Here is an 11,594-nt window from a genome sequence, read left to right as displayed (position 1 = left end):
CACTATTGATATCTGGCTAAATAAAAGCTGTTGCAATGATATTTCCATACTGAACTGAGTTGTTCTGGGTTAAATATTAAGAGAAACCCACTTTCCTTTCAGTATTTTGCTGCAAATAGCAGAAATCAGCTCATTTGGCCTGAAAATGCTTTTAAGCGCAAAAAAACTTAAACTCTTAATTTCTAGCTAAATAAAAGCTGTTTCAATGATATTTCCATGCTGAACTCAGTTGTTCTTGATCAAATATGAAGGCAAACCCACTTTCCTTTCAGTATTTTGCTGCAATTGGCAGAAACAAGCATATTTGCTCATTCGGTCTGAAAATGCTTTTAAGCGCATAAACACTTACACTCTTGATTTCTGGCTAAATAAAAGCTGTTGCAATGATATTTCCATGCTGAACTGAGTTGTTCTGGGTCAAATATGAAGGCAAACCCACTTTCTTTTCAGTATTTTGCTGCAATTGGCAGAAACAAACATATTTGCTTATTCGGCCTGAAAATGCTTTTAGGCGCATAAAAACTTACACTCTTGATTTCTGGCTAAATAAAAGCTGTTGCAATGATATTTCCATACTGAACTGAGTCGTTCTGGGTCAAATATGAAAGCAAACCCACTTTCCCTTCAGTATTTTGCTGCAATCGGCAGGAACAAGCATATTTGCTCATTCAGCCTGAAAATGCTTTTAATCTCATAAAAACTTACACTCTTGATTTCTGGCTAAATAAAAGCTGTTGCAATGATATTTCCATGCTGAACTGATTTGTTCTGTGTCAAATATGAAGGCAAACCCACTTTACTTTCAGTATTTTGCTGCAATTGGCAGGAACAAGCATATTTGCTCATTCGGCCTGAAAATGCTTTTAATAACTTAAAAACTTACACTCTTGATTTTTTTTCCGGACAGGAGGCCCAGCAGGGTTCCGGGCGGGTGGTCGGCGGCGACGGCAGAAGCCCTCTGGGGGCCGGACGGGAGGTGGATGTCGACGGAAATAAGGAAGAGCCATAGCAAAATCACGAGAGGCGGCGTTGACTCGCCCCGGGGGTTGGACCGAGGTGGGGGCGTCGACTCTCCCGGGGGGTTGGTCCGAGGTGGTAGCGTCGATGCGCCCCGGAACACGAGCTAAGGTGGCGGCGTCGACGTACCCCGGAACAGGAGCAGGTGGAGTGGTTGCTGACCCAGACCTCCTGACCGGATCTGAGCACACAGGGACAGGTGCAGAGCCAGGGCCGGGTGAGATGCTGACCGGGCCAGAGGCAGGAGGTGAGACAGTGACAGGAGCAGGAACAGCAGAATTGGGTTCATGGGCAGGAGTTGGGACCGTGAGGGGAGCAGGAACAGCAGAATAGGGTTCAGGGGCAGGAGCTGGGGCAGTGAGAGGAGCAGGAACAGCAGAATCGGGTTCAGAGGCAGGTGCAGGGCAAAGAGAAGCAGGTTCAGGTCCAGGGGGAACCACAACTTGGACAGGCAAGGGAATTTGGGCCCCCAAATGGCCCAAAGGACCCTTAGACTGGCCAGATGCATGATAGCAGCCCCCATTTCCCATAGCCAAGGCCAGGACAGAATAAGGTCTTCCACACACTGAAACGTTATCTCGTTTCTACTGTGCCTTTCTCATTGTTAGAACTGAGACAAGCCCTTTTACAAGACACTCCAACCAGACTGACTGTGCAGATAATAATGGACAGCAACAGTGTTTCTGCCTGGTTTCGAACCAGGGACCTTTCGTGTGTTAGGCAAATGTGATAACCACTACACTACAGAAACTGGCCACGTAGAGTGTCACTTTCAGAGGGTAGCATCTAACCACAAAGCGACACATCATCATGCAAGGTCGAATCTAAGGGGCTTTCAAACCTCCTAGTGTACAATAGTTACTTTCTCAGCTTAATGGGGACCATGCTCATATGTGGAGGCTGATCGGTCCAACGCTAAGCCAGAGCAGTGTGGAGAGGAGATTGAAGCTCTTGTAATTGACATCCTAGCACTGCTGCTGCAAGTGCAGCTATTTATCATGGGAGAAAGTCTCTATTTTGATTAATAGTATGTGGTCGGCTTGTCCAAACTTAGGCTGTTAGAATTGGTTCTTAACTTTCTTCTGTAGTCTCGCATAACCCTTTTTCGACATGCTGTTTGCCATATCGCGTGCACCAAGAATAGGGCATGCAATTGCAGGAAAGGGACTCCTCAACAGATACTCAAAACTGAAATTGAACGACGACTATTGCAACTCTAGCCAGTAATCATTTCACTGCAATTGCACTGTATACATGCCGGACATTCAAATGCACTATACTGTTTACATGCTGCTTTTTTTGCACCTTTGGCACACTTGACTGTACTGTACTGTAAAATAGTATACAATAGGTTTACTGGTCGGCACTGTCTTAGGTTTTGTGTCCTGTCCGGTGTTAGTTTTTGTTGTCCGTCTACACTGTCTGTCTGTACTGTTTTTCATCTGCACTGTTTGCACTAGGTTGAACTCGATGCACTTTACATAGCTTGTGTTGTTTTGTAGCACCTTGGTTCTGGAGGAACGTTATCTCGTTTCTACTGTGTACTGTGTACCACTGTGTATGGTAGAAATGACAATAAAAGCCACTTGACTTGACTTGACTTAATCGTCCGCTCTGTCAAAGACACACAGCCTTTATTCAGCGACTACTCTGGCGTAATCTTTTGTTTTTGTACTTAAGTCGGTTCGGAAGCTAGTCTCTATTTGTGCCATTCTGTAATTTCAGGTTGTTTTACTGAGCAAGCATGCGTAAGAACTTAGTCAACCCACTGACACAGCTTGAGTGTGCATGTCATCTTAAAATAACAACAATAGTGTTTCTGCCTGGTTTCGAAGCAGGGACCTTTCGCGTGTAAGGAGAACGTGATAACCGCTACACCACAGAAACCGGCCACTTTGACAAACTTCTTCAGAGCGTAGCTTCCCAGCAAAGTGAATAAAACAGTCGCGGAAGATTACTCCTAAGGGGCTTTGGGATGAGAAGATCTTTATGGAACTTTGTAGTACTAAAACCAAAAGTGTTGCCTTTCTCATTTATCATTGTTGGCAACAGTTCATTCTGTTGTGCTCCATTCAATGACTCAAGTACTCTACCAAATGACGTGGTTCAATTAATGTAATGCAATAATTGGATACTGGTTACTCTAATAACTCTTTTTCTGGAGTTTGCTGAAAAAATGAATGCATATGTTTGTCATGGCAAAAACTGTAAGGCAAATTAGGAGGCAAAAAGGCAACTTACAAGTGAATGATAACGGTGAATTTAATCAGCAAATAGAGAAACATGCAGAGCAGAACAGAGCTACACTCTAGAGCGGGCCAATCTGATTGACCAAGATGTGTAGGTTGTTCAGCCTTTTATACATACAACTCAACAGCTGGGTTCACACAAAGAACAAAGGGATGAGTCAATGCAAATCAACCTTCATACAATGTGGTCAGGAGTCTTAATTAACAAGTTCATGTTACTTTGTCCTTTTGTCTTCATTGTCTTTTAAGTTCTTGAGATCGATGATTTGTGCTGGTTCCAGTGGGCTCCCTTCTGGGAAGCAAATGTTCAGGTGTAGGTAGTTTTATAGTTGATATCTACCTAATCACTTCTTTGTGTGGCCAGAGACATGATGTCTTGCTGGGGAGCAAAAGGTGAGGAGGCACTGGTGTAAGCAGGTTTGATACTGAGTCTGCCAGAAGTGTGAAACAGTGAAACAGTGTTACCTAGATCTTGAAATTTCCCTCACAATGTTAAAGCTCCATGAATTGATGTCTTGCCAGCAAAGGGCAGAAGAACTGAAAAAAAAAAATTATAGAAATTATAGGCCAATTAGTCTGCTCAATACTGACTATAAGATCCTCGCTAAGGTGCTAGGGTTCAGGCTTAAGGGAGTGATTGGCTCGATGGTTGGGCCTACCCAGACTTACAGCATTCCGGGGAGGGATATCGCTGACTGCATTATGTCAACAAAATTATCACTGGAGAATTTAATGGCTACAGGAGGTATATACCTTAGTGTAGATCTAGAGAAGGCATTTGACAGAGTGAGTCACGATTTTCTCTTTGAGTGTCTGGGGGTTTTTGGGTTCGGCCCAACTTTTCGAGGGTGGATGAAGTTACTGTACAGCCGAGCTACTAGTGTTGTGAAGTGCAATGGCTTCGTGACAGATCCCATACCCTTAGAAAGATCAGTGAGACAGGGGTGCCCCCTATCAGCTATGCTCTATGCAATAGTGGCAGAACCTCTAGCACAGTCAGTTATATCTGACTCTCAAATAATTGGGATCATGTCGCCCAGAGGAACTGATTTCAAAATAGCACAATATGCGGATGATATTAATATCATGGTCAGGGATGGGGACAGTTTGCGAAGGGTTTTGCAACATCTAGATGCATATGAGCAAGCTGCGGGGGCACGGGTAAATAAGGACAAATCGAGTTTGATCCTGGTACTGTTCTTGGGGACAAAGGCCAGCATTTTAAAAGGGGCGGGCCTGAGGTTAAAGTACTTGTTGTATATTTGGGCTCACAACCAGAAGACAGCAGTCGTAGATCTTCGGAAGAGCAGGTTGCGTGGTGTAGATCAAGGCTCGGACTGTGGAGAGTGAGGGGATTAGGTTTAAAAGGGAAAATCACTGTAATAAATGCAGTAATTGTGCCGAGACTTGTCTACACCATGCAGGTTTGTCACCTGCCGAGTGATGTACTGCTTTTACAATCTATGTAGCGTCACATTCGGCCGGCCTATTGTGGGAACATGTCCACTCTTCCAGGAGGCGGCTGAGGCATGGGTGGAAATCCTGCCCCAGTTGGAGTGGGTAATTACATCAAAACAAAGTGTGTTAAACCAGCCCATCTTTGGGAACCCCTGCCTCAGCGGCCGAGAGGGATGTAAGGCTGGTCGGGGCATCTTGACTGAGGCGCTACATCAAATTAAAGATGTTTTAGACCAGACAGGGGCTCCTAACCCTCTTGCGGTATTTAGTAAAATTAGGATGAAAGGGTTTAATATAAAAAAGGCTAGAGTTGTGCGATTTTGTGATGATTTATTAGAGCGAATGCCGCAAGAGTGGAAAGACTGGTTGTCGGAAGCAGATGAGGATCGGGTGGAGGACGACGAGCTGGATTTTGCTCTGACCTGTGACGTCAAAAACAGAAAACTGCAAGATTTACAATCAAAATTTTGGTATAGGGTTTTAATTAACAAAATATTCAAAGAACCTACAGCAAACACTGCATGGTCTCATGGTCTTTCTTACCCGTCCCGTCTCTGAAATTTGGTCAAATCTACACAGTAAGTGGCTTCCCCCTGCAATAGCAAACTCAAACTTCCTGCTGCATCACAGAAGGGTGCTGGTTTCTGTCGTCCTCCACCAGATAAGTAAAAGCACGTATGCGAGAACCTTCCTGCTGCATCACAGAAGGGTGCTGGTTTCTGTCGTCCTCCACCAGATAAGTAAAAGCACGTATGCGAGAACCTGTCCGGTCTGTAGGGTGGAAGATGAAGATTTTAACCACTTTATGCTATACTGTACAGTCACACGGGATTTCAGGGATTGGGTTAAAACGTTGTTAATCAATAAGTGTAAACTGCCTAGGTTAGAAGGCAAAGCATGGGACTGGGTGTGGTGCTTTGGGAAACAAAAAGGTGATAAACGATGTAATGTTGGATTAATCAATTTTTTATTGAGTGTAGCACGTCATGTGTTGTATGTTGGTAGAAATTATGCTTTGTATGGGGGGAAAAGGACAAACAGGGTGGGTTTTTTTCAAAATATGGTGACACATTACATGAGAATTCTGTTTTCAGTGGATGAGGATGAGTTTATAGCTAGGTGGGGGGCAAGGAATGATTTATGTGAGCTGGATAGGGAGGATAGATTGCACTTCGATTTTGGATGAATTTATTTAACCTTGTAGAATATGTCTGTATATATTTAAGAATGTATGTGTGTATGTATGTGTATGTATATATGTATGTATATGTGTGTATGTATATATATGTATATGTATATATGTGCATACAAATGTGTGGAAAAATAAGGGGAAAGAGGCTTGCTTTGCTTTAATTTGTTTGATTTACTGGAAAAAAGCCTAATGAATTTACTCTTTTTCTTTATGTTTTTCTGTATATAGTTATTTTTATTTTGCAGTGTATTTTTGATAATGAAAAGATTAAAAAAAAATTTTAAAAAAAAGTTAGGTATCAAAGGTAGTCTTTCATCTATGCCCTATAATCACTAATGAGAGTCCATTTGAGACTGACTCTATTGGCCAAATCCATAGATTTTGATGTTATACAAGTTACAGTGCATCTGGATAGATGCAATGAACATCACACACTGAGATAAAAGTGACACAGTGCTTAGATGTACCCAAACCGCCTTGTATTGACATTTTTTTAGTTTGCTACATGATCAGCCAAATCTCCAAGTTGTCAATTTGGAGACAATAATGAAATGAATCAAATTGTGTGGAAGAACCTGTTCAACAACATTAAGCTAGCAATGTGGAAAGATTCCATGGTGTAATGGTGAGCACTCTGGACTCTGAATCCAGCGATCCGAGTTCAAATCTCAGTGGGACCTACTGTTGGCAGGTTGTAGCTTTTCTCGATGCAATGAGTGACTCGGTTACTCCACCAACTGGGAGACTCACAGTGGCATTGTCATGGAGCTCATCTTGTTCCAGAAACAGAATACTATGTGCACTAAACACTCATGACAAGTCTAAAAAAACTGATACCGGCACAGAAATGAGGCCAAGCCTGCACGATGGTTTAAAATAAACACACTCTTAGCTAAATATCCTTGCTGATCTCTGTCACATAATGCTAAAAACACATTTTGGGCATTCCATTCAAGTTTGGGCATGAAGTGCGATCCCAGACACAATCCCCAATTCCTCTTTTATAACCCTACCCTAGTTTTCAAGTGCTTCCTTATTTTTGTCATAAGGGTTAGTATTTGAAATATATTAAAACTAGTGTCTGTGTAACACTGTTCACTTTTCCAGTGCACACTTGCTTCATTTGGCAGCATCTGGAGATTCCCTGGTGTATAGGTAAGCAGTCTGGACTATGAATCCAGCAATCTGAGTTCAAATCACGATGGGACCTGTTATAGTGTAGAATGAATAAAACCAGCTGCACCTTTAAGCTGGCTTGCTGTTCTCAGGTTTTAATGTGCAATAAATGCAGGCAACTTTGGCAACAGTTCTTTCTCTTATGCTCCATTCAATGACTCTAGTACTCTACCAAATGACGTGGTTCAATTAATATAATGCAATATTTGGATACTGGTTACCTTTTCTGGAGTTTGCTGAAAAACTGAATGTATATGTTAAAGCTCTATGAATTGATGTCTTGCCAGTAAAGGGCAGAAGAACACCAATACCAGCTGACAGGTGTGTAGTGGCTTAATCAACAAGCTCTTTTTTGCCTGAGACATACCATACTTCATGCATCCATCACTGAGGCCAGGGTAGCAATAAACTGATAAAGAGATAGGCTGATGACGAGTTTGCACATTTGATTTACAATAATTACGCCTAATCTAAATGCTGTCTTTGCGCATTTTTTTTGGAGTACCAAACCAAACCTGTTCTTTTGTCAGGATGGCCGAGCGGTCTAAGGCGCTGCGTTAAGGTCGCAGTCTCTCCTGGAGGCGTGGGTTCGAATCCCACTTCTGACAAATGTTTTTTTTTTAAGGACAACAGCTGACACTTGGAAAACACATTGGATCCATTCTTCCACATTCGTCAGAGGTGGGGAACCACCTATTCTCCAAGACTGCTTACCTGGATAAGGTGTGTTCAATCAGACAGAAAGTGCAGGAGCAGTGGGTAAAGCACGGATAGCTGACAAGCAAGCAGGGCTGTGGAGCTCAAGGAGCATGGCTTTGGCACCCCTCTAGTTACGTATCAAAGGTAGTCTTTCATCTATGCCCTATAATCACTAATGAGAGTCCATTTGAGACTGACTCTATTCGCCAAATCCATAGCTTTTGATGTTATACAAGTTACAGTGCATCTGGATAGATGCAATGAATATCACACACTGAGATAAAAGTGACACAGTGCTTAGATGTACCCAAACCGCCTTGTATTGACATTTTTTTAGTTTGCTACATGATCAGCCAAATCTCCAAGTTGTCAAGTTGGAGACAATAATGAAATGAATCAAATCGTCTGGAAGAAACTGTTCAACAAAAGTAGCCTAACAATGTGAAATGGTTCCATGGTGTAATGGTGAGCACTCTGGACTCTGAATCCAGCGATCTGAATTCAAATCTCGGTGGGACCTACTGTTGGCAGGTTGTAGCTTTTATCGATGCAATGAGTGACTCGGTTACTCCACCAACTGGGAGACTCACAGTGGCATTGTCATGGAGCTCATCTTGTTCCAGAAACAGAATACTATGTGCACTAAACACTCATGACAAGTCTAAAACAACTGATACCGGCACAGAAATGAGGCCAAGCCTGCACGATGGTTTAAAATGAACACACTCTTAGCTAAATATCCTTGCTGATCTCTGTCACATAATGCTAAAAAAACATTTTGGGCATTCCATTCAAGTTTGGGCATGAAGTGCAATCCCAGACACAATCCCCAATTCCTCTTTTATAACCCTACCCTAGTTTTCAAGTGCTTCCTTATTTTTGTCATAAGGGTTAGTATTTGAAATATATTAAAACTAGTGTCTGTGTAACACTGTTCACTTTTCCAGTGCACACTTGCTTCATTTGGCAGCATCTGGAGATTCCCTGGTGTATAGGTAAGCACTCTGGACTATGAATCCAGCAATCTGAGTTCAAATCACGGTGGGACCTGTTATAGTGTAGAATGAATAAAACCAGCTGGACCTTTAAGCTGGCATGCTGTTCTCAGGTTTTAATGTGCAATAAATGCAGGCAACTTTGGCAACTGTTCTTTCTCTTATGCTCCATTCAATGACTCTAGTACTCTACCAAATGACGTGGTTCAATTAATTTAATGCAATATTTGGATACTGGGTACCTTTTCTGGAGTTTGTGAAAAACTGAATATATATGTTAAAGCTCTATGAATTGATGTCTTGCCAGTAAAGGGCAGAAGAACACCAATACCAGCTGACAGGTGTGTAGTGGCTTAATCAACAAGCTCTTTTTTGCCTGAGACATACCATACTTCACGCATCCATCACTGATTGCCAGGGTAGCAATAAACTGATAAAGAGATAGGCTGATGACGAGTTTGCACATTTGATTTACAATAATTACGCCTAATCTAAATGCTGTCTTTGCGCATTTTTTTCGGAGTACCGAACCAAGCCTGTTCTGTTGTCAGGATGGCCGAGCGGTCGAAGGCGCTGCGTTAAGGTTGCAGTCTCTCCTGGAGGCGTGGGTTCGAATCCCACTTCTGACAAATGTTGTTTTTTAAGTACAACAGCTGACACTTGGAATACACATTGGATCCATTCTTCCACATTCGTCAGAGGTGGGGAACCACCTATTCTCCAAGACTGCTTACCTGGATAAGGTGTGTTCAATCAGACAGAAAGTGCAGGAGCAGTGGCTAAAGCACGGATAGCTGACAAGCAAGCAGGGCTGTGGAGCTCAACGAGCATGGCTTTGGCACCCCACTAGTTACGTATCAAAGGTAGTCTTTCATCTATGCCCTATAATCACTAATGAGAGTCCATTTGAGACTGACTCTATTGGCCAAATCCATAGATTTTGATGTTATACAAGTTACATTGCATCTGGATAGATGCAATGAACATCACACACTGAGATAAAAGTGACACAGTGCTTAGATGTACCCAAACCGCCTTGTATTGACATTTTTTTAGTTTGCTACATGATCAGCCAAATCTCCAAGTTGTCAAGTTGGAGACAATAATGAAATGAATCAAATTGTGTGGAAGAACCTGTTCAACAACATTAAGCTAGCAATGTGGAAAGGTTCCATGGTGTAATGGTGAGCACTCTGGACTCTGAATCCAGCGATCCGAGTTCAAATCTCGGTGCGACCTACTGTTGGCAGCTTGTAGCTTTTCTCGATGCAATGAGTGACTCGGTTACTCCACCAACTGGGAGACTCACAGTGGCATTGTCATGGAGCTCATCTTGTTCCAGAAACAGAATACTATGTGCACTAAACACTCATGACAAGTCTAAAAAAACTGATACCGGCACAGAAATGAGGCCAAGCCTGCACGATGGTGTAAAATAAACACACTCTTAGCTAATTATCCTTGCTGATCTCTGTCACATAATGCTAAAAACACATTTTGGGCATTCCATTCAAGTTTGGGCATGAAGTGCGATCCCAGACACAATCCCCAATTCCTCTTTTATAACCCTACCCTAGTTTTCAAGTGCTTCCTTATTTTTGTCATAAGGGTTAGTATTTGAAATATATTAAAACTAGTGTCTGTGTAACACTGTTCACTTTTCCAGTGTACACTTGCTTCATTTGGCAGCATCTGGAGATTCCCTGGTGTATAGGTAAGCACTCTGGACTATGAATCCAGCAATCTGAGTTCAAATCACGATGGGACCTGTTATAGTGTAGAATGAATAAAACCAGCTGGACCTTTAAGCTGGCTTGCTGTTCTCAGGTTTTAATGTGCAATAAATGCAGGCAACTTTGGCAACAGTTCTTTCTCTTATGCTCCATTCAATGACTTTAGTACTCTACCAAATGCCGTGGTTCAATTAATATAATGCAATATTTGGATACTGTTTACCTTTTCTGGAGTTTGCTGAAAAACTGAATGTATATGTTAAAGCTCTATGAAATAATGTCTTGCCAGTAAAGGGCAGAAGAACACCAATACCAGCTGACAGGTGTGTAGTGGCTTAATCAACAAGCTCTTTTTTGCCTGAGACATACCATACTTCACGCATCCATCACTGATGGCCAGGGTAGCAATAAACTGATAAAGAGATAGGCTGATGACGAGTTTGCACATTTGATTTACAATAATTACGCCTAATCTAAATGCTGTCTTTGCGCATTTTTTTCGGAGTACCAAACCAAGCCTGTTCTTTTGTCAGGATGGCCGAGCGGTCTAAGGCGCTGCGTTAAGGTCGCAGTCTCTCCTGGAGGCGTGGGTTCGAATCCCACTTCTGACAAATGTTGTTTTTTAAGGACAACAGCTGACACTTGGAAAACACATTGGATCCATTCTTCCACATTCGTCAGAGGTGGGGAACCACCTATTCTCCAAGACTGCTTACCTGGATAAGGTGTGTTCAATCAGACAGAAAGTGCAGGAGCAGTGGGTAAAGCACGGATAGCTGATAAGCAAGCAGGGCTGTGGAGCTCAAGGAGCATGGCTTTGGCACCCCTCTAGTTACGTATCAAAGGTAGTCTTTCATCTATGCCCTATAATCACTAATGAGAGTCCATTTGAGACTGACTCTATTGGCCAAATCCATAGATTTTGATGTTATACAAGTTACAGTGCATCTGGATAGATGCAATGAATATCACACACTGAGATAAAAGTGACACAGTGCTTAGATGTACCCAAACCGCCTTGTATTGACATTTTTTTAGTTTGCTACATGATCAGCCAAATCTCCAAGTTGTCAAG

At 42.4% G+C, this 11,594-nt stretch overlaps 7 non-coding genes across 7 annotated transcripts; 5 read left to right on the top strand and 2 right to left on the bottom strand.

Moving 5' to 3' along the window:
* Positions 1-1,695: 1,695 nt before the first annotated feature.
* Positions 1,696-1,768, bottom strand: trnav-aac (transfer RNA valine (anticodon AAC)). Its single transcript has one exon. It is a non-coding gene; the product is annotated as a tRNA-Val (tRNA).
* Positions 1,769-2,831: 1,063 nt separating this feature from the next.
* Positions 2,832-2,904, bottom strand: trnav-uac (transfer RNA valine (anticodon UAC)). The gene has a single exon. It is a non-coding gene; the product is annotated as a tRNA-Val (tRNA).
* Positions 2,905-7,617: 4,713 nt separating this feature from the next.
* Positions 7,618-7,700, top strand: trnal-aag (transfer RNA leucine (anticodon AAG)). The gene has a single exon. It is a non-coding gene; the product is annotated as a tRNA-Leu (tRNA).
* Positions 7,701-8,239: 539 nt separating this feature from the next.
* trnaq-cug (transfer RNA glutamine (anticodon CUG)) lies at positions 8,240-8,311 on the top strand. Its single transcript has one exon. It is a non-coding gene; the product is annotated as a tRNA-Gln (tRNA).
* A 1,021-nt stretch (positions 8,312-9,332) lies between these two features.
* On the top strand, positions 9,333-9,415 carry trnal-aag (transfer RNA leucine (anticodon AAG)). The gene has a single exon. It is a non-coding gene; the product is annotated as a tRNA-Leu (tRNA).
* Positions 9,416-9,953: 538 nt separating this feature from the next.
* Positions 9,954-10,025, top strand: trnaq-cug (transfer RNA glutamine (anticodon CUG)). The gene has a single exon. It is a non-coding gene; the product is annotated as a tRNA-Gln (tRNA).
* A 1,022-nt stretch (positions 10,026-11,047) lies between these two features.
* trnal-aag (transfer RNA leucine (anticodon AAG)) lies at positions 11,048-11,130 on the top strand. Its single transcript has one exon. It is a non-coding gene; the product is annotated as a tRNA-Leu (tRNA).
* The last annotated feature ends 464 nt before the right edge of the window (positions 11,131-11,594 follow it).

The sequence above is a fragment of the Channa argus genome, unplaced genomic scaffold (genome assembly GCF_033026475.1).
Source record: "Channa argus isolate prfri unplaced genomic scaffold, Channa argus male v1.0 Contig101, whole genome shotgun sequence".
Taxonomy (NCBI): domain Eukaryota; kingdom Metazoa; phylum Chordata; class Actinopteri; order Anabantiformes; family Channidae; genus Channa; species Channa argus.
Note: the sequence above shows the minus strand (reverse complement) of the source record. Positions and strands in the feature narration are given on the sequence as shown.